Below are 24570 nucleotides of genomic sequence, written 5' to 3' on the forward strand. Positions count from 1 at the left end.
GAGGGTCACGGCAGGGAGGCAGCCACGGCAAGGATGACAGGGCAGCACAAAGACCCACACTTCCCTTCGCAGCTGATGGGGCACAGCTCCAGCCTGGCTGGCGTCTAATGTGTAGCAAAAGAGTACATTTCTAGAAGAGCCAAGCAGGGCTCCTTGCTTGGGTGTCATCTCTCCAGACACCTGTTTTACTCTATCTTCTCCGACTAATCAGGGTCCCTGGGGAGCAACACAGCAGTTATGACTTTGCAACTACTCCAATTCTCCTCATCCCAACTCCCTCCCTCTATCTGGGCTTATGTCTGTAGCCACCGAGCCCTTCCAACAGCTTCACAGCCGTTTTATGAAAGTCACTACTGGCTCAGACAGCATTCCCTTTAGTGTTCTGTTGACGGCGAGCAGAATTATTTCCGTGGGTACGTGGATGAACGTGTTCAGACTTGAACTTATTTTAATGTGTGTCAGAGACAGAATTACCTCCCGACCCCTCCACCTCCTTGACCACCACAATTCACATGTTAAACCTCAACCTTCACCTTGACTGTATTTGGAGAGAAGGCCTTTAAGGAGGTAATTAAGGTTAAAGGAAGTCAAAATCGTGCTCACAGACAAAGAGAGCAGACTCGTGGCTGCCAAGGGGGAGAGGGGTTGGGGAAGGGATGGACGGGGAGTTTGGGATTAGTAGGTGCAAACTATTATATATTGAATGGATAAACAACAAAGTCCTACTGTGTAGCACAGGGACCTGTATTCAATATCCCATGGTAAACTCTAACAGAAAGTATGAAAAAGAATGCGTGTGTGTGTGTGTGTGTGTGTGTGTGTGTGTGTGTGTAACTGAATCACTAGGCTATGCAGTAGAAATTAACACGACATTGTAAATAAACTGTATTTCAGAAAATAATTTCTTTTAAAAAGAGAACAACAATTAAGCCATAACTATGGGGCCCTCATCTGATAGGACTGTTGTCCTTGTAAGAAGAGACACCAGGGAGGCACACGCACATGGGAGGGCATGGCAAGAACGGGGCCATCTGCAAGCCAGGAAAAGAGCCTCAACGGAAACCAACCTGGTGGCACCTCGATCTTGGATGTCCAGGCTCCGGAACTGTGAGAATATCCATTTCTGTTATTTAAGCCACCCAGCCTATGGTACTTTGTTCTAACAGCCCTAGTAGACTGCAGTGTGTACCAGGAAAGAATAGCTAATTGGTACATCAAAATGCAAACTCACAGGTGAATTTGCTCAGGGTGAGGCTCAAGGTTTTGAGCTGAAGAAAAATGTTAAACAAATAATAGAACCTGAAGGTGTAAGAAATGGCAAAAAGTTGTGAAGTTCCAACAAATTGAAGATTAAGCAACACTGGTTGAGTGGAAAGCTGGCTTTGAGATAAGGCAGCTCTGAGTTTGAAGTGGGAATTCCCACTTTGGCCCCTTCTGCTCTTTGTGAATTGGGAAAAGTCAGTCTCTCTGAAGTCAGGTCCAACTTTGTGTTTTCAGGAGTTCCCACTGTGATGCAATGGGATCGGCAGCGTCTCTGGAGCACTGGGATGAAAGTTTGACCCCTGGCCCAGCACAGTGGGTTAGGGATATAGTGCTGCCACAGCTGTGGCATAGGTTTCGACTGTGGCTCACATCTGATCCTTAGCCCTAGAATTCCATATGCTGTGGGTAGGCCAAGAAAGGAAAGAAAAAAAGAAAAAAAAAAAAAAAGCTTGTATTTTCATTTTCTCTTAATGTGTCTGCCAGCTCCTCAAGTTATGAGCATCTCAGGGATCATATTTGTGTTCTGGTTTGTGCCATACCTATGTCCCAGAGCCCCGCCTAGGACCTGCCATCAGCAGGATGGCAAGTGGAGAGGAAGGACATGGCCCTGCCCCTTACTGACTGTGTGCCCTTGGGAAAAGTCCTCAAGCTCTCTGAAACTCAGATTCCTCATCTCTAAAATAGAGATGATAACATCTACCTTAGGGTCTTGTTTTGAGAATTAAATGAAGCATACCCTGTAAAGTACTTAGCACACTGCTAAGAGCTAAACAAAGGTTTATCAGTATTATTAGTTCTGAGTAAAGCCTCATTGAATAAAAAAGCCAATGAATGTTTAGTCAAATGAATAGATGAGTAGCTGGTGAATAAGTATGTGTGTGGGTAGATGGTTGGATGGATGAATGGATGAATTTTTCAATCAGTGAGTGTATTATATATTTATAGGTGAAAATGATTGATAGTTGAGTAGGTGGATAGATGACAGATGGATAAACTTTTTGAATGAGGAGTGGTTAAGTCAAGTGGGGAGGGGGTAGATGGATGGATAGATAGCCAGACTGTATCCTTTTGAACTATTATTTGCTTCTTTGCATAACTGAGGGTTCCAGCTTCCAAGGCCATGGCCAGAGCATAAAGGATCCATGAAGTGGCCTCAAGAACAGAGCCAGGTAACTGTGAAGTGGCAGTTCGTTACAGTTCTCCTTTTTCAGGGGAAGGCCAGAATATGGGTTCATTGGCACCTCTCATCTTAAAGATACTGGAGTGAGGAGTTCCCATTGTGGTTCAGCAGGTTAAGAACCCAACATAGTGTCCATGAGGATGCGGGTTCGATCCCGGGCCTCGCTCAGTGTGTTAAGGATTCAGCGTTACCACAAGCTGTGGCGTAGTTCACAGATGCGGCTCGGATCTGGGGTTCTCTTGGCTGTGGCATAGGCTGCTGCAGCTCAGACTCGACCCCTAGCCCAGGAACGTCCATATGCCACAGATAGAGCTGTTAAAAATATATATATACCCGGATAAGAAGGTTGTTCGCGTGTCAGGAGCTTTGGCAGTCTCAGTGTTGCCGGTCATTTCCCATCCCCCTCTCAGAAGCACATTTGCTTCTAATCTGATAAGCAAAAACTCCTTGAGCAGCAATCAGACCTGGCCCCCAGGTACAACGTTATTTGCAGACAGGCCCTGGGTAATCTATCATACCTTTTTAATTACCAAATGCCACCCTGGAGATAATGAGCCTTTCCATAAGATTCTGGGCAGGTTTCAAGTCAGACCGGCAAACTGCCAAGAGAGCATTTGCCACAGGAATTTCATTTCGTTGGAGGCTCTCGTTTCTTTCAAATAATTCCGAGATTGCCTCCTTGTCTCCAGAAGGGCCAGGTTCCCCAGCAGCCAAGTGTTTGTGGCTTCATCCAAAAATCCTCACTGGACTGTCAGGGCAGCCAGCGGAGGCAGCGCTGCAGGTCGGCGCTCAGGAGCCCACAGCGTAAGAAAAACATGTGGTCCATTCCATACATCTGGTCTCTTTATCCTCTTCATCCTTTCTTTTCTCTCCTTCTCGTTCCTTTCCTAGACTTTCCTTTCTTCCCCCCTCCCTCTCTTTCTTTCTCTCTCTCTCTTTCTTTTCTTTCTTCCTTTCTTTCTTTCTTTCTTTCCTGCTTCCTTGCTTTCTTCCCCATTGTTGACAATGTTAACCAGTTGATTTAAGAAAGAAATAACAAATTTTATAAGCCAAATTTAGCATTATAATGTGGGAACATTATCTCAGACAACCCCAAAAACTGTTCCACCTGTTAGAGGTCAAAGCACAGTTACATAAGGTATTGAAACAAAGGTGTGCACTTTAAATAAAGTATCATTGACAGTTTACACAATCCAGATCTCCATGTATGAGATGAGTAGTGCGTAACGGGTCATCCCGGCCCCTTACAAGATTAAGAAGGAAGGTTAACTCCTAAGCAGTTGTCTTGTTGATGCTAGGACTTGCTCTTGATGGCTGAGCAGGTATTTCTGCTCGCATGATGGCCTTTGACGGTTTCATCTTCCTCATCCTCCCAATGGTGCAACACTCAAAACACCTCTACCTCTGACAATACAAATATCATCATTAGCTCTCCCTGCGTGTCAGGGTAGAAGTCCAGTACATGACATTTCCTATCTCACAGAGTTCTCACCACAACCCTTCAAAGGGTTGTGCTATTAGCATTTCTATTTCCTAGTTAAGGAACATGTACTGACCATCAGGCCATCAAAGGGTTCCCATTTCAGTCCAGCCATCATTCCAGAGTGATCCTCACCCCCAAAAGAAGGCACAAGGGGGGACTCAGGGTGTTCTCGACACCCTTGCCTACAGGTGGCCCAAAGCATTGTAATGACACTTGATGCAGATATACGCAATCATAGTGGCCCAAACCTCTTAGGCTAGAAAGATATTTTGGGAGTTCAAGTCATTACTGATTCAGTCTTGCCAAGTACCTCAATTTCACAAAAGCGTGGACATTTTGGCCGCATGAATGATTACTGGGCAGGAACGACCCATGTCTGACCCTGAAAGCTTTCTTTTCTATGAGTGGCTGCAGCCTTGAGAAGCTCCCAGAGGTGGGCAGACCAGGGGAAGAAGCCTCCTATAGGCTTTGAAGACAGAGAGCGAGGGGTGGGGGTGGGGGGATCTTGTTTACAGTTTTATTTATTTATTCATTTTCAACAAAGCAGTATATGACTTCCTCTTACTTCTCTTTAAAAAGCTCTTTTCTGTCCCTTAAATAATCTGCATGTGCTAATTAGCAACTCATAAGGAAAATGAAATAGTGTGAAATTAGGCAGAGCAAATTATTCATGGCTGTGTTTTCTGCTATCACCTTCCAATGGCATCTCCATTTGAGGGAAAGGAGAAAAAACTTAACAATGAGAGAGTGAAAAATCCTCCCCCCCTTGTCTCTTTCCCTCAATATATGCCCATTTACTCCAGTGGCTGAACTATGCAATGGCAGCTTAGCAAAATAATGATTACGAAAATTACAGTCATCATCCTAGTGGGGTTTGATTTGGTTTTGTTTCTGTTCGTAAAAAAAAAAAAAAAAAAAAAAAAAGATGGTACTTCATCTCCCAATTTTTCATTCTCTATTTATTTGACAATTGCTTATTAAGATTTCTCTTCTGGAGTTCCCATCATGGCTCAGTGGTTAACAAATCCGACTAGGAACTATGAGGTTGAAGGTTCGATCCCTGGCCTTGCTCAGGGGGTTAAGGATCTGGCGTTGCCATGAGCTGTGGTGTAAGTTGCAGACGCAGCTTGGATCCCGAGTTGCTGTGGCTGTGGCATAGGCCGGTGACTACAGCTCTGATTCGACCCCTAGCCTGGGAACCTCCATATGCCCACAGGAGTGGCCCAAGAAACGGCAAAAAGCCAAAAAAAAAAAAAAAGATTTCTCTTCTGAGTAGTAACCCCTGATGCTTTTGAAAGGCTTAACTCAGGTAACATCACCTCCAGGAAGCCTCTGTTGGATCACGTTCCCCTCCCAGCCCTAGAATACCTATAAATAAATATCCTAAACTGCTCTCTGACCCAAATCTTATTCTCTTTCTGGGTTGGGTTATTTTAAACTGGTCCCTGAGGCCAATTAGCTCTAAGTTAACTCCCAACCAATCCATCCATTCATTCATTCATGCGACACTTCATTGAATATTTTCTCTGTTCCCAGGTGCTAATCTGCAGATTCAGTGGAGAACCAGACAGGCACGCCTACTTCCCTGGATGATTTACGCTCTTGTGGGAACAAGAGACAATAAGCAGAAAACCAACAGACTTGATGATAAAATACTGGGTGGTGATAAAGTGCTCTGATGAAGATTAAGCGGCAAGAGAATGATGGGGGCACCATCCAGACAAATATCAGGTTTTGGCATCTTCCAAAAGGCATTCTGGGCACCTCCTTCTGCTGCACACAGGGCACAGCCAGCAAGCAGAGCAGACCATCGCACAATGGGAGCCTGGACCAGCAGAACCAAGGAGCAAGCCCTGAATACAGAGGTTTCACCAGAGCATAGGGAACGATTCATGGGATTGAAGCATTTGCCTCCCAGCTCTTGGGGGTCTAAGACATCCTTTTTCATGTAGTGCTGTCTAAGCCCCAGTTTTGCCTTCCCCTAAATTCTTGTTTATAGATATTTTTACTTTCACATCTTTCCAGAAATGGAGACTTCATGATTCTAGGGCAGCGGTTTCCAACTAGGAAAATTCTGTCTCCATGGGAAAACGTCTAGAGACACCTTTGGTTATCACAACTGGGGAGAGGGGTGCTACTGGCATTAGGTGGGTCGGAGCCAGGGGTACTGCAAAACATCCTACAATTACAAGATAACCCCCCACAACAAGAAATCATCTAGCCCACAATGTCAGACAATGTCAAAGGCTGAGGCTGAGAAAGCTTGCTCTAGAAACACTTGAGAACATGACCTAGAATTGAATCAGAACATCAAGAAAGCATAGAGGGAGAGAGGTCCTGCCATGGCACAGTGGGTTAAGAATATGACTGCAGCTACTCAGGTCTCTTCAGAGGTGTGGGTTCGATCCCCACTCTGGCACAGTACATTAAAAAATCCATTGTTTCTGCAGTTGCAGCTTACTTAGGTTGAAGCTATGGCTCGGATTCAGTCCCTGGCCTGGGAACTTCCATATGCTGCAGCTATAGCCATCAAAAAAATAAAAAAATAAAAAATAAAAAAAAATAAAATTAAAAAAAGAAAGCATAGAGAGTTTGGGTGGAGAAGCAGATCCATAATTAAAAGGCTTTTACGGAGTTCCCGTCGTGGCCCAGCGGTTAACGAATCCGACTAGGAACCATGAGGTTGCGGGTTCGATCCCTGCCCTTGCTCAGTGGGTTAACGATCCGGCGTTGCCGTGCGCTGTGGTGTAGGTTGCAGACGCGGCTCGGATCCCGCGTTGCTGTGGCTCTGGCGTAGGCCGGTGGCCACAGCTACGATTCGACCCCTAGCCTGGGAACCTCCATATGCCGCGGGAGCGGCCCAAAGAAATAGCAAAAAGACGAAAAAAAAAAAAAAAAAAAAAAAAAAGGCTTTTAGTTTATGCACTGTGTACAGTCTGGGTTCACAGAACTGTAGATCAAGGTTTCAAATCCCAGCTCTGTGATCAAGTTAACTGTTACCTCATCTGTAAAATGGGGCCCAAAATGCCTACATTACAGAGATTTTTGGTGGAGTGTTGTAGGATAGAGAATAGAGTAGACACTCAGGAAGTGGAAGATCAATTTTTTTTTCTTTTTATCATGGAAAAAAAACCCCACGTAATATATGATTCACCCTTTCAACAATTTCCAAGTGCATGGTACAATATTGCCAACCACATGCACATTGCTGTACAATAGATCCTAGAACCCCACCAGCCTGCCACTAACACCCACAGAAAGACTCCCTACCTCCCCTTTACCCTCCCCCCAGCAACCACATAGAAGTGGAATCACGTAGTAGTTGCCTTTTCAAGGCCAGATTATTTTAATGTCCTCAAGGTTCATTCATGTTGTAGCATATGGTAGAATTTCCTCCTTTCTTGTGGCCAAATAATATTCCATTGTGAATAAATACCATGTCTTCTTTATCCATTTATCCATCAGTAGACACAGGTTTCTTCCACATCTTGGCTATTGTGAATAATGTTGTTATGAACATAGACATGCAAATATCTCTTTTTTTGAGATCCTGCCTTCAATGCATTTTTACCTAGAAGTGAGGTTGCCAGACCATATGGTAGTTCTATTTTTAATTTTTTGAGGAATGTAATGCTGTTTTTCATAGCAGCTTCATCACTTAGATTCCCAGCGGCAGCATGCAGGGATACAAGTTCTCCACATTCTCTCCAACACTTATTATTCTCTGTATTTTTGATAGTGGTCATCCTAACAGGTGTGAGGTGAGATATCTCATTGTGGGTTTGAGTTACATTTCTCTGAAAATTGGTGATGCTGAGCATCTTTTTATATGCTTGTTGGCCATTCTTATATCTTCTTTGGAAAATTCAAGTCCTTTGACCATTTTTTAATAAAGTTGTTTGGGATATTTGTGGAGGGATTGTGTTTTGCTATTGAATTGTAGGAATTCTTTATATATTCTAGATATTAACCCCTTATCTGATAAATGGTTTGTAATATTTCCCTCTATTCTGTAGGTTGCCTTTTCACTCTGTTAATGTTTCCTTTGATGTGCAGACATTTTTAAGCTTGATATAGTCCCAGTTGTCTATTTTTGTTTTTGTTGTGGGTGCTTTTCATGTCATACCCAATGAATCATTGCCAAATACAACACCATAAGCCTTACCCCTATGTTTTCTTCTAGTAGTTTTATAGTTTCAGGTCTTACATTTAGGTTGTTAATTCAGTTTGAGTTAATTTTTTGCATGTGGTGTAAGAAAAGTGTGCATGCGGATCTCCAATTTTTCCAAAACCATTTGTTGAAGATATTATCCTTCTCCCACTATGTAGTGTTGGTATTCTTGTCAAAGGAAGATCATTCGACTACATGCATAAGAGTTTATTTCCAGGCTCTCTCTTCTGTTATGTTGGTATATATGTTTGCCTTTATGAAAGTGTCATACTGTTTTGATCACTGTGGCTTTGTAATATGTTTTGAAATTAGAAAATATGAGGCCTCCAGCTTAGTTCTTTCTCAGGATTGGTTTCACTATTTAAGGTCCTTTGAGATTCTATATGAATTTTAGAATTTTTAAAATATTTCTGGAAAAATGTCATTGAGGTTTGATAAGATACTGAATCCACATAGTATGGGCATTTCAAACAATATTAAGTTGTCCAATGAATGAACACAGGATGCCTTTCCATTTATTGGCTTTGTTTTTAATTTCTAGTTTTCAATGTACAAGTCTTTTACTTCCGTGGTTAAGTTTACTTCTAAGTATTTTACTCTTTTTGATGCTAGCATAAGTGAAATTGTTTTCCTAATTTCATTTCAGATTGTTCATTGTTCGTGTATAGAAATAAAACTGATTTTTGTGTGTTGATTATATCCTGCAACTTTGCTGAATTCATTTATTAGTTCTAACTTTCTCCCTCCATAAGTACAGACACACCCCCAAAGTAGCTTTTGCTACTTTGGAATAATGTGAAGGTTTGAGAAGAATGAGGTCAGCCATCTCCCTTTCCTCCATGTCATTAGTCTTGGAAAAAATGTAGGTGAAATGGCTCAGAGGACTCTGATCAATGGAAATTCAGGGTTTATAAACCAGTTCTTGGAAGAGTAAAACAAGCAAGTTGGTCAGAAAGAAGCCCCTCATTTGGACTCATCTTGGAAGAAAGGACACTTATCCTCTGATGACCATCATCAGACAAGCCAAGGTGGACCATTGCCCAGAGCATCAATTCCATCTTTCCACATTGGGTTCCAATAACGATGATGACATTAATAGCAGGCAAAAATGAGGACCCCATAAATTCCTGTGCTTTATTTCATGTAATATACCCAGCAACATTTAGAGGTATGTTATATTTTTTCTACTTAAAAGAAAACTGAGGTCGGAAAGGTGAAGTGAATTAACTATGGGCTCTCAGGCAGAAACAGAGTCCAATTTTGAACTCAAAGCTGTCTGGGTTTAACACTGCTCTGTACACTCTATCATATCACCTCCTTGATCCTTGACCTAAATGGCAACCAGAACATGGAGCTCTTTCTCTTTGAACATAATTTGGAATAGTCTGGATCCTTTAACCCACTGCACGGGGCTGGGAATCAAATCCACACCTCTGCAAAGACCTAAGCCAGTGCAGTTGGATTCTTAACCCATTCCATTGCACCACAGTGGGAATGCCTCATATGCTTTTTAACCCTTTGTATTTCCTCACCTCTGACTTGCATGTTTTGTGTGTGTGTGTATGTGTTCAGATTTTTTTCTACTAGGTTGCTTGCATGTGGTGATCAGGGTGGTGTTTTCTACTTTGTTTCTCCAAGGTCTTTATATATTCTGCGCACCAAATCTTTTTAGGCTTCAAATAAATAAATTCGCCCCATTTTCAATTTGTCTCCCCTTATTATGTCATCTTCATTTAATAAAGTTAAATTTATAGAAATTCCTCTTTATGGCTCACATTTTCATTTTATATTTAAGAACAATTTCCTTACTCTAAGTTCCTAAACTTTCTCTAAAAGTTTGAAAGTTTTCCTTTCACATTTAAACCTTAAATCCATCCAAAATGGATTTTTGCATGACGAAGACATCTGATTTTATTTTTCCTGTACACATAGTAAACAGTCCCACTGCTAAAATTATTGAATTATTCTGCAGTGCCATCTCTGCCATCTATCAGGTTGTCATGTGTGTAGGATACCTCTGGGTAGTCTGTTCCTTTCCACTGGTCTATTTGTCTGTCCTTTTATGACATCAAACCGTCTTACTATCTGATGGGGCAAGTCCCTCCATCTTGTTATGCTTCCAATAAAAAGCCCCTTGCATTTTCATTTTTGAATTAGCCTGTCACTATCCATAAAAAAATTATGATGACATTTTGATAGGTAAAACATCAAATCTAGAGATCACTTTTGGGGATATCATGGACATATCTTAATAACATTGATTTTTCCTGTTTATAAACATAGTTTGTCTTCCCATTTATTTGGGTCTTGAAAAATCTTCAATAAAGGCTACCTATTTTTCTTTTTTGTTATTTTTTAATAGGGCTACATATTTTTAGCATAAATACCTGGCATATCTTTTTATACATTTTATATTTTTGTAAGTATTACTTTTGAAATTTATAATTTCTAATTAGTGGTGGTGTGTATAAATGAAATTGAGTTTATATTTTGGTGGCAGATCTAACAATCATGCTAAGAATTTCATTAATAATCTTTATGTAAATTCCTTTGTGTTTTCTAAGCAGACATTTCCATCATCCATGGATAATTACAATTTCTTCTTTTCTATTACTCACAACTCTCATTTCTTTTCCTCCAGTGTAAGACTGAGGACTCCTAGAGAGAGCAGTTTTCCTTGTTTTATTCCTAATAAAAAGGGGATGCTTTTAAAATTTCACCATTGAATAGAACCTTTTTAGTAGTTTTTGTTGTTTTGTTTTATTTTGTTCTCTATCAACTTTATCAGGCAAAGGAAGTTTCCTTTTACTTCTACAAAAACCTCATTTTGTTGAAAATCATGAAAAGTGGCTAAATTTTTCAAATCCTTCTCCTGTGTCTAACATGATGATCAGATGGCTTTTTTCCTCCTTCAATCTGCTAATCTGATAATTTCAATGGTTGAATCAACTTTGTTTCTTGAAATAAACTAATATAATAATGGCATATTACTTTTTTAATCATTATCGAGTTTGGTTTTCTAATATCTGGTTTAGGAATTAGACAGTTACATTCTTGACTAAGATGGGTCCATATTTTTCTTTTTAATATTGTCCTTGTTTGGCTAGATGTCATGTTTGTGATTACTTCAGAAAGTGAGTTGGGGAGTGTTTCCTCATCTTTCCTCTGAACTTGTGGGAAGTTTGAAAGGTTCTTCTTCTTCGATATTAAGTAGCATTTGGTGTTTTATTCATGAGAAAAAAATTAATTTTACCACTAACACTCATAATAAGTAATTCAGGCTATTTTTCTTTAGTCTTAATAATTTATATTTTCTAGTATTTGTCCATTATGTCTGTTTCTAAATTTATTAAAATAAAATTATATATAGGATCTCATTTTTTAATATCTCTGCTGAAACTGCAATTATGTCTATTTTCCCTTTTTATTCTTTTTATAATTTACGACTTCTGTCTTATTTGAGACTTGTCAATATTACTGGAAGCATGTTAAATTTTTTAGAGTTTTCCGAAAACTGACTTTGGCTTTTATTATACCTCTTTATGTCCTCTGTTATTTTAGCTTCTATTTTTATAATCTGTTCTTTCTAATTGCTTTGAGTTTATTTGCTCGTGCTTTTTCTAATTTCTTATGTTGGACCCTTAGCTTGTTTTTTCTCATCTCATTTTCTTCTTTCCTAATACAATCATTTAAGGCTATAAAATTCCTTCTAAAAAGCAATTTAATTGCAACCCACATTTTGTAACATAGCATTTTTGTTATCATTTAGTTCTAAGTATTTTTAAATTTTTCTTCATGAAGTCATGGGTTATTAAGAAGTTGGTTTTTCAATTTTAAATGTTCATGGGTTTTATTCCGTAGGCCAAGGATGTCAAATTCTAGTACATGCCCTGTCACTCTTCCCAGCCACACCTATGCCAGCATCATTCCCAGGAAGCCCGGAACCCTTCCCCACACAGCACCGCCCGGCCACCACAGCCAACCCCTCGGAGATGAAACAACAAGATGGAAACTATTGGGCATCCCTGCAGTAGGCTGGGGAGACAACCCAAGCTGTGTGCAGAAGCTGCCAGGCTCACATTCGTGCTGAAGGAAAATACTCTGATCTAGAGACAAGTATTACCAGCTTTCCCCAGCCCTAGTACATTTCATTTTCAATCGCAAAGTATATAGATGGATCCATTTAACTCAGAAGACTTTGAGCACTTTCTATGTTTAAGGCAGCGGGCTGTAAATAATGAATAAGACCATTGCTGCCCTCGAGGAGTTTACAGTCGCCCTGGTAATATGAAGTCTTTTCAAGGCCTTAACAAGGGTGTCCCTTGAGCCTGGAACTGCTTCCAATGAGCGTCTCATGTCTCAAGTCCCAACAATTCTGAGAGTGAGCTGGTGTTATCTCCACTTTGCAGATAAGGAAACGAGACTTGGAGAAATGAAATAGCTCACCCAAGGTTGCCCAGCCCGTTGAGAGCTGAAATCCAAAGTCATATCAGTGTGTCCACACTGTATGGTGCTGCCTCCTTGGAAAAGATTACAAGGTCCTATTTTTTTCCCCCTCTCTCACTTTGTCCACATGCTCGGCAATTGCAGTGTAACGGAAATTGATGGATGTGCAGGCAATTCATTTCTCTGCTACAGAAAGTGCATCCAATCTTCAAGCTGCCCTAAGTTATATAATGCTTAGTTGCCTCAAAAAATCTTGCTTTTGGGGGGTCTGTTGTCTGTTTTTCTTATCTCTTCAGGATGCTTTGGCCAACCAAGCAGAATGCTTATCTTGTAGCTTTAGGGCTTTGAAAAAAAAAAAAAATGGTTTCTGTTGGGCTGAATGCCTTTCCCCGGCGGTCTGTATGACACCAAATGAATAGGTCATCCTGACCTTGCTTCTCTCTCCTTCACACTGCTCAAGGCAGAGAAGTAGCCAGAAGTCTGGTCTGTGCTATGGGTGAGACAGTACATGCATATACATACACTACATATATTACCCCACAGCTCACAGAGCCCAGGCACAAGTTACATGATGGGCACCCACACAGAATTTACACCTATTACCCCATTTCATCTTTCACTATTAGAACAAAGTTCTGTATTCCCATTTTACCAATCAAGATGGAAGATGCAGGGAGTATCCGTGATTTATCCAAGGTCACACAGCCATTAACTGGCAGAGCTGAGATTTATATCTTGGTCTGTTAGATTCGGTTGGATGCCCACAGCATGCCAAAGTTCCCAAGCCAGGGACTGAACCCGTGTCACAGCATGACCTGAGCCACAGCAATAATAACGCTGGATCCTTAACCACTGGGCCACCAGGGAATTCCAACCCTGTCTTCTTTTAAAGACACATGTTCATATAGCACTTTTCTTTCAACAAATGCAAGAGAAATAGCGTAGAGAAAGAATGGTACCCCATAGATGTATGTTCATACACGGATGGGTTTTCCTAGATGCAAAAAAAAATTACACTGTATAATCACTGCAATGACTCTGATAAGATTAGTCCTGAGTTTGGTAGTCAAGGCACAGCCCCCAGACCAGCAGCTTTTACCTTACCTGAGACTCATTAGAAATGCAAATTCTTAGGCCCTACCATACACCTAATGCAGTTTAACAAGAGTCCCCAAGGAACTCCAAGAGCCCCAAGTTATTTTTATGTACACTAAATTTTAAGATTGCCACAGGACACCAAAAATAAATTCTTTTTTTTTTTTCCTGTTTACAACGAGCTCTTTACTTATGTATAGATATAGCCTGCAAGTCTAGGCATGGTCCTTGTGTATCCATCTCTCAGACATACCTGCCTGTGTCTCAGGAACAAAATCCCAATTCAAGAGGAAAGTACATCCAATTAGCTAGTTAGACTCATGTTTCATTTTCTATTTCTCTTGCTCTTTCTATCCACTGGTTCATGATTTGATTCATAAGCTTATCTGCCTCCTGTCCCTTCCTTCCTTTCATCCCTCATAAGCGATGCTTCTTAAATTCAAACACAAGCATACCTGATGCCAGCTCAAAAATCAGCAGGGGCTCCTTGCCGTTTGCACTATCAAGTCCCCACTTCCTTGGCTCAACAGTCAATGTCCTCCAAGGTCAGGTGCTGTTTTCTCTCTCAAATCATTTGCTCCCCATTTCCCACCTTATAGCAGGTAATGGGCCACCCAGAATCCTTCGTGTCTTTACAGCCCAGCACAGCCCAGCGAAGTGGACAGTCCTTTGCCTCTCCTTCTCCAAAAGGTTCTTTTTGCCCCTTTGCTGTCTTTCAGCCCCTGCTTGAACATCTAAAAAGCCTTCCCCATCTTCTGGGAGGGTCAGGTGCTCCCTGACACATCATCCCACATACCATTTATGTGGTTCTCAAACTTTAGTGAGCATCAGAGTCACCTGGAGGGTTTGTTAAAACTCAAGCTTCGTTGGAGTTCCCGTCGTGGAGCAGTGGTTAACGAATCCAACTAGGAACCATGAGGTTGCGGGTTCGGTCCCTGCCCTTGCTCAGTGGGTTAAGGATCCGGCATTGCCGTGAGCTGTGGTGTAGGTTGCAGACGCGGCTCAGATCCCGTGTTGCTGTGGCTCTGGTGTAGGCCAAGTGGCTACAGCTCTGATTCGACCCCTAGCCTGGGAACCTCCACATGCCGAGGGAACAGTCCAAAGAAATAGCAAAAAGACAAAAAACAAAAACAAAAACAAAAAAAAAAAAAAAAAAAAACCCTCAAGCTTCGGAGTTCCCATTGTGGTGCAGGGGAAACAAATTCGACTAGGAACCATGAAGTTGAGGGTTCGATCCCTGGCCTTGCACAGCAGGTTAAGGATTCAGCGTTGCCGTGAGCTGTGGTGTAGGTAGCAGACAAAGCTCAGTGGCTGTAGCTCCAATTCAACCCCTAGCCTGGGAATCTCCATATGCTGCAGGCATGGCCCTAAAAAGCAAAACAACAACATCCAAAAAAAAACCCTTCAAGCTGCTGGGCCTATCCCAGGATTTCAGCTGCAGTAGGTCTGAACAGGGCCTAGGTTTTAGAATTTGTTTTGTTTTGTTTTGTTGCATGCAGAAGTTCCAGGGATTGAACCTGCAGCACAGCAGTAGCCAGAGCCACAGCAATGCAGGATCTTTAACTTGCTGAGCCACAAAGGAACTCCGGTATATGCATTTCTAACAATGCTCCAAGCTGACCCTGAAGCTGCTGATCTGGGATCATCACTTTGAAAAACCACGGTAACACAGGGACAGCAACCACATCGGGTGGCCATGAGCAATCTTCCCATTCTGCCTCCACCGCAGGACTCTCAGAGCTGTGCCCATTTAGTGACTGAATGAGTAGACAGACCAGCATGGTGCAGTGTGTTTTGCAAGAATGCTGGCTGGAATCTTGTCTCCTTCACTTATAATCATGAAAGAATTTCTTCATCTATTATGAAACTTAAAAAAGAAGAGGCATAAAGTCTCTTTCACATCCTTATCACATTATATGTGATCAATTGATGCTAATGAAAGCGAAGAATGAGTGAGGGAAGGAAGGGAGGGTGGGAAGGAAGGAGGGAAGGAAGGAAGGAAAATCAGCCAAAGTTTTGCCATCCTGGGTTCCCAGCTCAGTGCACAGGAAGCATTTGGGGGCGGGGGCATTTTGGACAAAGCAGAGGCCAAGTGGAATTTTACAGACAGAGCCCAGAGCAGCTGTGTGATTTGGAAACTTTCAATCACTCTAAGCTTGTAGTCTCAGAGGCTGCAGGGAGCATCTTCCATTCTGATAAATAACCAAGAAGACACTCAGGCCTTCCTATGTAAAAATATCTGCCTGGAGAGCACTTTCCAGGGGGGATTGGCAATTCTGGGTATGAGATGGTTTTCAGGAGTGGACCGGCTAACAAATGCTGGAGGCACAGAACATTGCTACAAGACTCTAGGGTCTCTGCTAGAGAACCAGGTGGCTCTGGCTGCAGCAGATAGCTGAGGCTTGGAGCACTCAGGGACAGGGAGAAAGAAGTGAGCTCATATCAAAAAAAATTATACACCATGACCAGGTTGGGTTCATCCCAGGTTCACAAGGATGGTTCAACATACGCAAATCAATCAACATCATACACCACATTAACAAGAAAAAAGTCAAAAATCATATGATCATCTCAATAGATGCAGAAAAAGCATTTGACAAAGTTCAACATCCATTCATGATCAAGACCCTCGCCAAAGTGGGTATAGAGGGAACATTCCTGAATATAATCAAAGCCATTTATGATAAACCCACAGCAAATATAATCCTCAATGGGGAAAAACTGAAAGCCTTCTCACTCAAATCTGGAACAAGACAGGGATGCCCACTCTCACCACTGCTCTTCAACATAGTTTTGGAAGTCTTAGCCACAGCAATTAGACAAACAAAAGAAATCAAAGGCATCCATATAGGAAGAGAAGAGATCAAACTGTCACTGTATGCAGATGACATGATTCTATACCTAGAAAACCCTAAGGACTCAACCCCAAAACTCCTTGAACTGATTAATAAATTCAGCAAAGTGGCAGGATATAAGATTAACATTCAGAAGTCAGTTGCATTTCTGTATACCAGCAATGAAGCATTAGAAAAGGAATACAAAAATACGATACCTTTTAAAATTGTACCTCACAAAATCAAATACCTCGGAATACACCTAACCAAAGAGGTAAAGGACCTATATGCCGAGAACTATAAAACCTTAATCAAAGAAATCAAAGAAGATGTAAAAAAATGGAAAGATATTCCATGTTCCTGGATTGGAAAAATCAATATTGTGAAAATGGCCATCCTACCCAAAGCAATCTACAGATTCAATGCAATCCCTATCAAATTACCCATGACATTTTTCACAGAACTAGAACAAACAATCCAAACATTTATATGGAACAACAAAAGACCCAGAATCGCCAAAGCAATCCTGAGAAACAAAAACCAAGCAGGAGGCATAACTCTCCCAGACTTCAAGAAATACTACAAAGCCACAGTCATCAAAACAGTGTGGTACTGGTATCAAAACAGACAGACAGACCAATGGAACAGAATAGAGAATCTGGAAATTAACCCTGACACCTATGGTCAATTAATCTTTGACAAGGGAGGCAAGAACATCAAATGGGAAAAGGAAACTCTATTCAGCAAGCATTGCTGGGAAACCTGGACAGCTGCATGCAAAGCAATGAAACTAGAACACACCCTCACACCATGCACAAAAATAAACTCCAAATGGCTGAAAGACTTAAATATACGACAGGACACCATCAAACTCCTAGAAGAAAACATAGGCAAAACACTCTCTGACATCAACATCATGAATATTTTCTCAGGTCAGTCTCCCAAAGCAATAGAAATTAGAGCAAAAATAAACCCATGGGACCTCATCAAACTGAAAAGCTTTTGCACAGCAAAGGAAACCCAAAAGAAAACAAAAAGACAACTTACAGAATGGGAGAAAATAGTTTCAAATGATGCAACTGACAAGGGCTTAATCTCTAGAATATACAAGCAACTTATACAACTCAACAGCAAAAAAACCAATCAATCAATGGAAAAATGGGCAAAAGACCTGAATAGACATTTCTCCAAAGAAGATATACAGATGGCCAACAAACACATGAAAAAATGCTCAACATCGCTGATTATAAGAGAAATGCAAATCAAAACTACCATGAGATACCACCTCACACCAGTCAGAATGGCCATCATTCATAAATCCACAAATAACAAGTGCTGGAGGGGCTGTGGAGAAAAGGGAACCCTCCTGCACTGCTGGTGGGAATGTAAACTGGTACAGCCACTATGGAGAACAGTTTGGAGATACCTTAGAAATCTATACATAGAACTTCCATATGACCCTGCAATCCCACTCTTGGGCATCTATCCGGACAAAGCTCTACTTAAAAGAGACACGTGCACCCGCATGTTCATTGCAGCACTATTCACAATAGCCAGGACATGGAAACAATCCAAATGTCCATCGACAGAGGATTGGATTCGGAAGATGTGGTATATATACACGATGGAATACTACTCAGCCATAAAAAAGGATGACATCATGCCATTTGCAGCAACATGGATGGAACTAGAGAATCTCATACTGAGTGAAATGAGCCAGAAAGACAAAGACAAATACCATATGACATCACTTATAACTGGAATCTAATATCCAGCACAAATGAACATCTCCTCAGAAAAGAAAATCAATCATGGACTTGGAGAAGAGACTTGTGGTTGCCTGATGGGAGGGGGAGGGAGTGGGAGGGATCGGGAGCTTGGGCTTATCAGTCACAACGTAGAATAGATTTATAAGGAGATCCCGCTGAATAGCATTGAGAACTATGTCTAGATACTCATGTTGCAACAGAAGAAATGGTGGGGGAAAAACTGTAATTGCAATGTATACATGTAAGGATAACCTGACCCCCTTGCTGTACAGTGGGAAAATAAAATTAAAAAAAAAAAAAAAAAAAAAAAAAAAAAAAAAAAAAAAAGAAGTGAGCTAAGCATGGAGAGAGCCCTGGACCCTGCAGCAGACTACACAAACACAAGTTGCTCTGGCCATTACTTTTCTTTTCTTTCTTTCTTTTTTTTTTTTTTGCTTTTTGTTTTTTGCTTTTTGTTTTTTGCTTTTTGTTTTTTGCTTTTTAGGGCCACACTCATGGCATATGGAGGTTCCCAGGCTAGGGGTCCAATCAGAGCTACAGTTGCCGGCCTACACCACAGCCACAGCAACCCCAGATCCTTGACCCACTGATAGAGGCCAGGGATTGAACCTGTAACCTCATGGTTCCTAGTTGGATTCGTTGCCACTGTGCCATGATGGGAACTTTTGGCCATTACTTTTCTATCCATGCTCGGGGCAAATTTTGATCATCTATCCTGGTACTCCTTCCTACCAGCCCAGCTCAGCAGAGTCCACCAGCAGCAACTGCCAAAAAGTCCAAGTCAGCACTCTGTAAAACCATAAGACTGTGAAACCTGAGTCTCCTACTGGACCAAGCCTTCTGGAACAGCCATCAAGGATTCTTCCATGATGAGCACTGTCCAACACGGTGGCCGTGTGGCTGCTGGGCCCTTGAAATACTGAGGAACTGAATGTTTGGTTTTGTTTCATTTTGATCAATTAAAAGTTAGATTTAAATAGCCACCTTTTTTTGGAATTTAAAAATCCAAAAATCCTGCCACTTTTTAATTTAATTTAAAATTAAATAAAAGTAAGAAATCAGTTCTTTGGTTGCACTAGCCATGCCCCAGGTGCTTGCTGCCTTCATGGGGCTTTATCTGTGCTAGAGTTTGGGGCATTTCATTAAGGAAGCTTTTCTGGAGAGCACTGGTCTAGACCAAGAGTCCCATCTGTGACCCCTGACTTCAAGCTATGAGGGAGCAGAAGGCACTGTCACAAGATTAAGTGTAGACTCCTCCCAATCAGGATCAGTAGGGCCTGACCCTGCACCGCAAATGCTGCAGGGCCTGGGGATGCTGGAAGAAGCACCTGCATACCTGCCCTATAGCCCTCCGTGCCAGTGGCCAGAGATGCTCTCCTGGGGGAGCCATCATCCTCCCTGAGAGGGGAAAATCAATCCCCACAAGGGACAGAGGAGGAAACTGAGGCTTGGAGAAATTAAGTAACTTCCCCAGACGGTGATGGCGGAGGAGGAATCAGACCCAGGTCTGACTCCCATGTCTACACTCTTTCTATTCTGCTGCATGGCTCCCAGGATTACTCAAAGCATTCGCTACTGAGGCAGCCACACTTGAATCATTTCTACTACGGCTGAGCCATTTCCAAGTCCCACTCACAGCGCATCTATACCAAGCCACCAGGACATTTTTACTGCGATCCACATGTTAAAATATGAAGCCCAGAGTCTGAGAGATTGAAAATAAAGGAGTTCCCACTGTGGCTCAGCAGTAACATACCCAACTAGTATCCATGAGGATTCAGGTTTAATCCCTGGCTTTGCTCAGTGGGTTAAGGATCCAGCATCACTGTGAGCTGTGGTGTAGGTCACAAATGTGGCTCGGATCTTGCACTGCTCTGGCTGTGGCATAGGTCGGCTGCTACAGCTCCTATTTGACCCCTAGCGTGGGAACTTCCATATGCTGTGGGTGTGGCCCAAAAAAGACAAAAATAAAATAATGAATAAATAAATTATAAAATTCACTCTTTTCAAGTATGAAATTCAGTATTTAAAAAAAAAGGAAAAGAAAACAAACAAAATTGACCTTTGAAGCCAAATGGAATAAATATTCCAAGGCAGAGAGAATTGCTATGTATAAAAGTAGGTTTGTAATTTCTTGGATAATTAATAGTAATAATATATTACTTTCATATTGCTGTTGTAACAAATTACCACAAACTTAGTGACTTAAAACAAGGCAAAGTTTTTTGTTTTTTGGGTTTTTTTTTTTGTCTTTTTGCCTTTTCTAGGGCCGCTCCTGCGGCATATGGAGGTTCCCAGGCTAGGGGTCGAATCAGAGCTGTAGCCACCAGCCTACACCACAGCCACAGCAACGTGGGATCTGAGCTGCGTCTGCAACCTACACCACAGGTTACGGCAACACCAGATCCCCAACCCACTGGGCAAGGCCAGGGATTGAACCCGAAACCTCTTGGTTCCCAGTCGAATTCGTTAACCAGTACGACACGATGGGAACTCCTGGCAAAGTTTTTTCCTTAATGTTCTGAAGGTCGGAAGTCCTAAAATCCAGCTGTCAGTAGAACTGTCTTCTTTCTGAATTCTCTGGGAGAGGAGCCATTCCTTTGCCTTTTCCAGTTTCTAGAAGCTTCCTGTATTCCTTGGCTCATGGTCCCTTACTCTACCTTCAGATGTAGGGGTGTTGCACCAGTTCGGTCTTTCTCTCTTTGTTTCATCATCATATCACCTTTTCTAGTCCTGCCCCTCCTGCCTCCCTCTTATAAGGACCCCTGTGATTACATCTAGACCCCACCCAGATAATCCAGAGCAATCTCCTCATCAAGATCCTTAAGGAGTTCTCTTGTGGTTGGTGAAGGGTCTGGCATTGTCACAGCAGCAGCTTGGGTTGCTGCTGTGGTGCAGGCTCAACCCCTGGCCCGGGAACTTGCACATGCCATGGGCACAGACAAAACAAAAAAAATTTTTTAAATATAAAAAATAAAAAGGAAAAAAATATTATTAATGTAATCATCCCTGCAGAGTCTCTTTTGCCACGTAAGCTAACATATGCATAGATTCCACAGATTAGAATTTGAGGGGGCAGGATTTCCCGTCACGGTGATGCAGTAGTTAATGAACCCGACTAGGAACCATGAGGTTGCGGGTCCGATCCCTGGCCTCACTCAGTGGGTTAAGGATCCAGCGTTGCCATGAGCTGAGGTGTAGGTCGAAGACACAGCTCAAATCCCGAGTTGCTGTGGCTGTGGTGTAAGCCGTCAGCTACAGCTCCAGTTCGACCCCAAGCCTGGGAACCTCCATATGACACAGGTGTGGCCCTAAAAAGCCAAAAAAAAAAAAAAAAAAAAGAATTTGAGGGGGACATCATTCAGCCTATGACAAATAACAATAACAAAGTAGTACTTCCCTAAATCAAGCCCTTCCGCTGCCGAGAAAAATCCTCTCAGCAGCCCTACAGAGCAGGCATGAGAGAAGAGAGCCAACCATCGTCCCAGCACAAGAATTTAAACCTTGGTTCCTCTCACGCAAGTCCACTGGATTTTCTCTTTTGCCAGGTTATCATCATGGAGAATTTCTCAAGTGCCAAGCAGCAGCCTGATGCTTTTGTTACCTCACTTACATCAGCTCCTCTCTTCTTCCTGGCCCATGGGCACTTCTCTCCCAGTTTAGAGGTGAGGAAACTGAGGTTTACAAAAGGGGAGCTGATTTACCAAGATCAGAGCATGCACACTTGACAGAACAGGAAGACCTTCCAGCTCCAGACCAATGGCCTGCCAAAGGCTCAGCTACCTTGGGTACCCCCTTCATCTCAGCCAGTCTGCAGGTGCCAAAACAGAAGGCTCTTCATGCCTTGCCATCAGCATGTATTTATCAGCTGGAATGGCTTTATATTCTACTTGCTAAATTGGATTGCTTTCAGAAAAGGCTGGGGCGGCAGATAAAAGCAAATTTTATGGCCATCCAATCAGAGGAAGCTGGATTTCATTTGAGCAGGTGAGACTGGATGTCTTTCAGCTCTCTCTTTTAAAACCTGGGGGAAAGCACTTAGATGTTGAGGCCAATTCATCAGGCTTTAGGAGGCTTTTTTTATTAGTCACTTAACAGCAAACATTTTCCCCTTTACAGATGGATACCTATTGCAACAAAAAATCTCCCTCTAGGCTTCATGCCAGGCTGAGGCTCAGAAAGCAAAGAGGGGGTGGAAATGGCAGCATTCTCCCCAAGTCGAGAATGGGAGAATTCACAGAGCCATCAGGGAAAGTCAAAGGAGAAAGAGGAGACTTTCCAACAAATGGTACATGTTAGGTTTGCCAAGGGAGGACCGTGCAAGGCCAAGTTAGTAAAGCAAAGAGATTTCGTAAGGCATCAGAGGGGCACGGGCTGAGCTCAAGATGGCACCGGCTCTGACTGTGAGGAGGCGCTAAGCTTATAAAGGATCTGGGGTGAAATCTGTGGCTGAGCTCACGGTGGAAACATGGGGCAGGAATGACAAAGGAGGGGGAGGGGAGGTTCAAGGGATGGGTAGGTGGTGGAGTCCCAGGACAGAGGCAGTTCATCTTTGTAGGTGGTTAATCTATGCTCCACATTCCGGGGAAGGGTGTAGACCTTGTGCTGGGCAGTACCCACGTCTGCAGCAGGTCTCCGAGCGGAACAGTCACATTCAGGGGGTGGGGGTCTGTCTCCCTTCAGGGAACGTATCAGTACGGGAACAATTGGACGTCCACATGAAAAGAAAAAAAAAAAAAAATTGCAACACTCAACTTGCACTATATACAAAAATCAAGTCAAGATGGGTTCTAGATCTCAATGTAAAGCCTAGGGAAAAAACTGGAAAAATGTCTATGCCCTGGTTTTTGGCAAAGATTTTCATCATTAGGCAAAAAAGCAAAAACCGCAAAAGAAAAACAATTAATAAAATAGACTTCATTAAAATTAAAAATGTGTGCTCTTCAGAAAACATTGTTAAGAAAGTGAAAAGAAGAGTTCCTGTCATGGCACAGTGGTTAACGAACCCAACTAGGAACCATGAGGTTGCGGGTTCGATCCCTGGCCTTGCGCAGTGGGTTAAGGATCTGGCATTGCCGTGAGCTGTGGTGTAGGTTGCAGACGCGGTTCGGATCCCGTGTTGCTGTGGCTGTGGCGTAGGTTGGCGGCTACAGCTCCGTCCAATTCGACCCCTAGCCTGGGAACCTCCATATGCCGTGGGAGCGGCCCAAAGAAATAGCAAAAAAAAAAAAAAAAAAGAAAGTGAAAAGACATGCCACAGACCAGGAGAAAGTGTATGTGAATCACTAAGCTAAGAAAGGACCTATGCCCAGAAACCAGAACGACCTCTCACAACTCAATAATGAGAAGAGAAAACACCATTCAAAACTGGGCATACGATGTGAACAGATATTTCTTCAAAGTAAAGATACAGATGGCAAATAAGCACATGAAAAAAATGCTCATCCTCATTAGCAATTAGTTAAATGCAAATTTAAACCACAGTGAGGTACTTCTGCAAATGTATCAGAATGGGAAAAGCAAACAACAAGCACAAAAAAAAAAAAAAAAAAAAACCCTCAACAGTGCTATGCTCTGAAAGTGTGGGTCCCCTCCAAATTCCTATGATTCATATTTAATCTTTATTTTTATGGTCACACCTGTGGCATATGGAAGTTCCCAGGCCAGGGGTAGAATCAGAGCTGTAGCTGCTGACCTGTACCACAGCCACAGCAACACCAGATCCAAGCAGCATCACCGCAGCTCATGGCAATGCCAGATCCTTAATCCACTGAGCAAGGCCAAGGATTGAACCCACAGCCTCAGAGATACTACGTTGTGTTCTTAACCCATTGAGCCACAATGGAACTCCCATATGTTGAATCTTTAACTTCTAAATGTGATGATATTAGTAGGTGGGCCTTTGGGAGGTGATTAGGTCATGAGGGTAGAGCCCTCATGAGTAGGATTAGTGCCCTTAAAAAGAAGACTCCAGAGTTCCAGCAGTGGCTCAGTAATTAACGAACCTGACTGGTATCCATGAAGATGCAGGTTCAATTCCTGGCCTCGCTCAGTTAAGGATCTGGCATTGCTGTGAGCTGTGAGCTGTGATGTAGGCTGCAGAAGTGGCTTGCATCCCGTGTTGCTGTGGCCCTGGAGAAGCCTGGCGGCTACAGTTCCAATTGGACCCCTGGCCTGGGAACTTCCATATGCCGAGGGTGTGGCCCTAAAAAGAGAGAAAGATAAGTAAATTAACTAATTAATTTTTAAAAAGAGAGACTACAAAGCACTCCCTTATCCCTTCCACCATGTGAAACAAAATGAGAAACCAGCAAACTCAGCAAACTAGA

The sequence above is a fragment of the Sus scrofa genome, chromosome 16, assembly GCF_054392235.1.
Source record: "Sus scrofa isolate SSC_HxYL_T2T_F1_AM1 chromosome 16, Sscrofa_HxYL_maternal_Yorkshire_Landrace_v2.0, whole genome shotgun sequence".
NCBI classification, from domain to species: Eukaryota; Metazoa; Chordata; class Mammalia; order Artiodactyla; family Suidae; genus Sus; species Sus scrofa.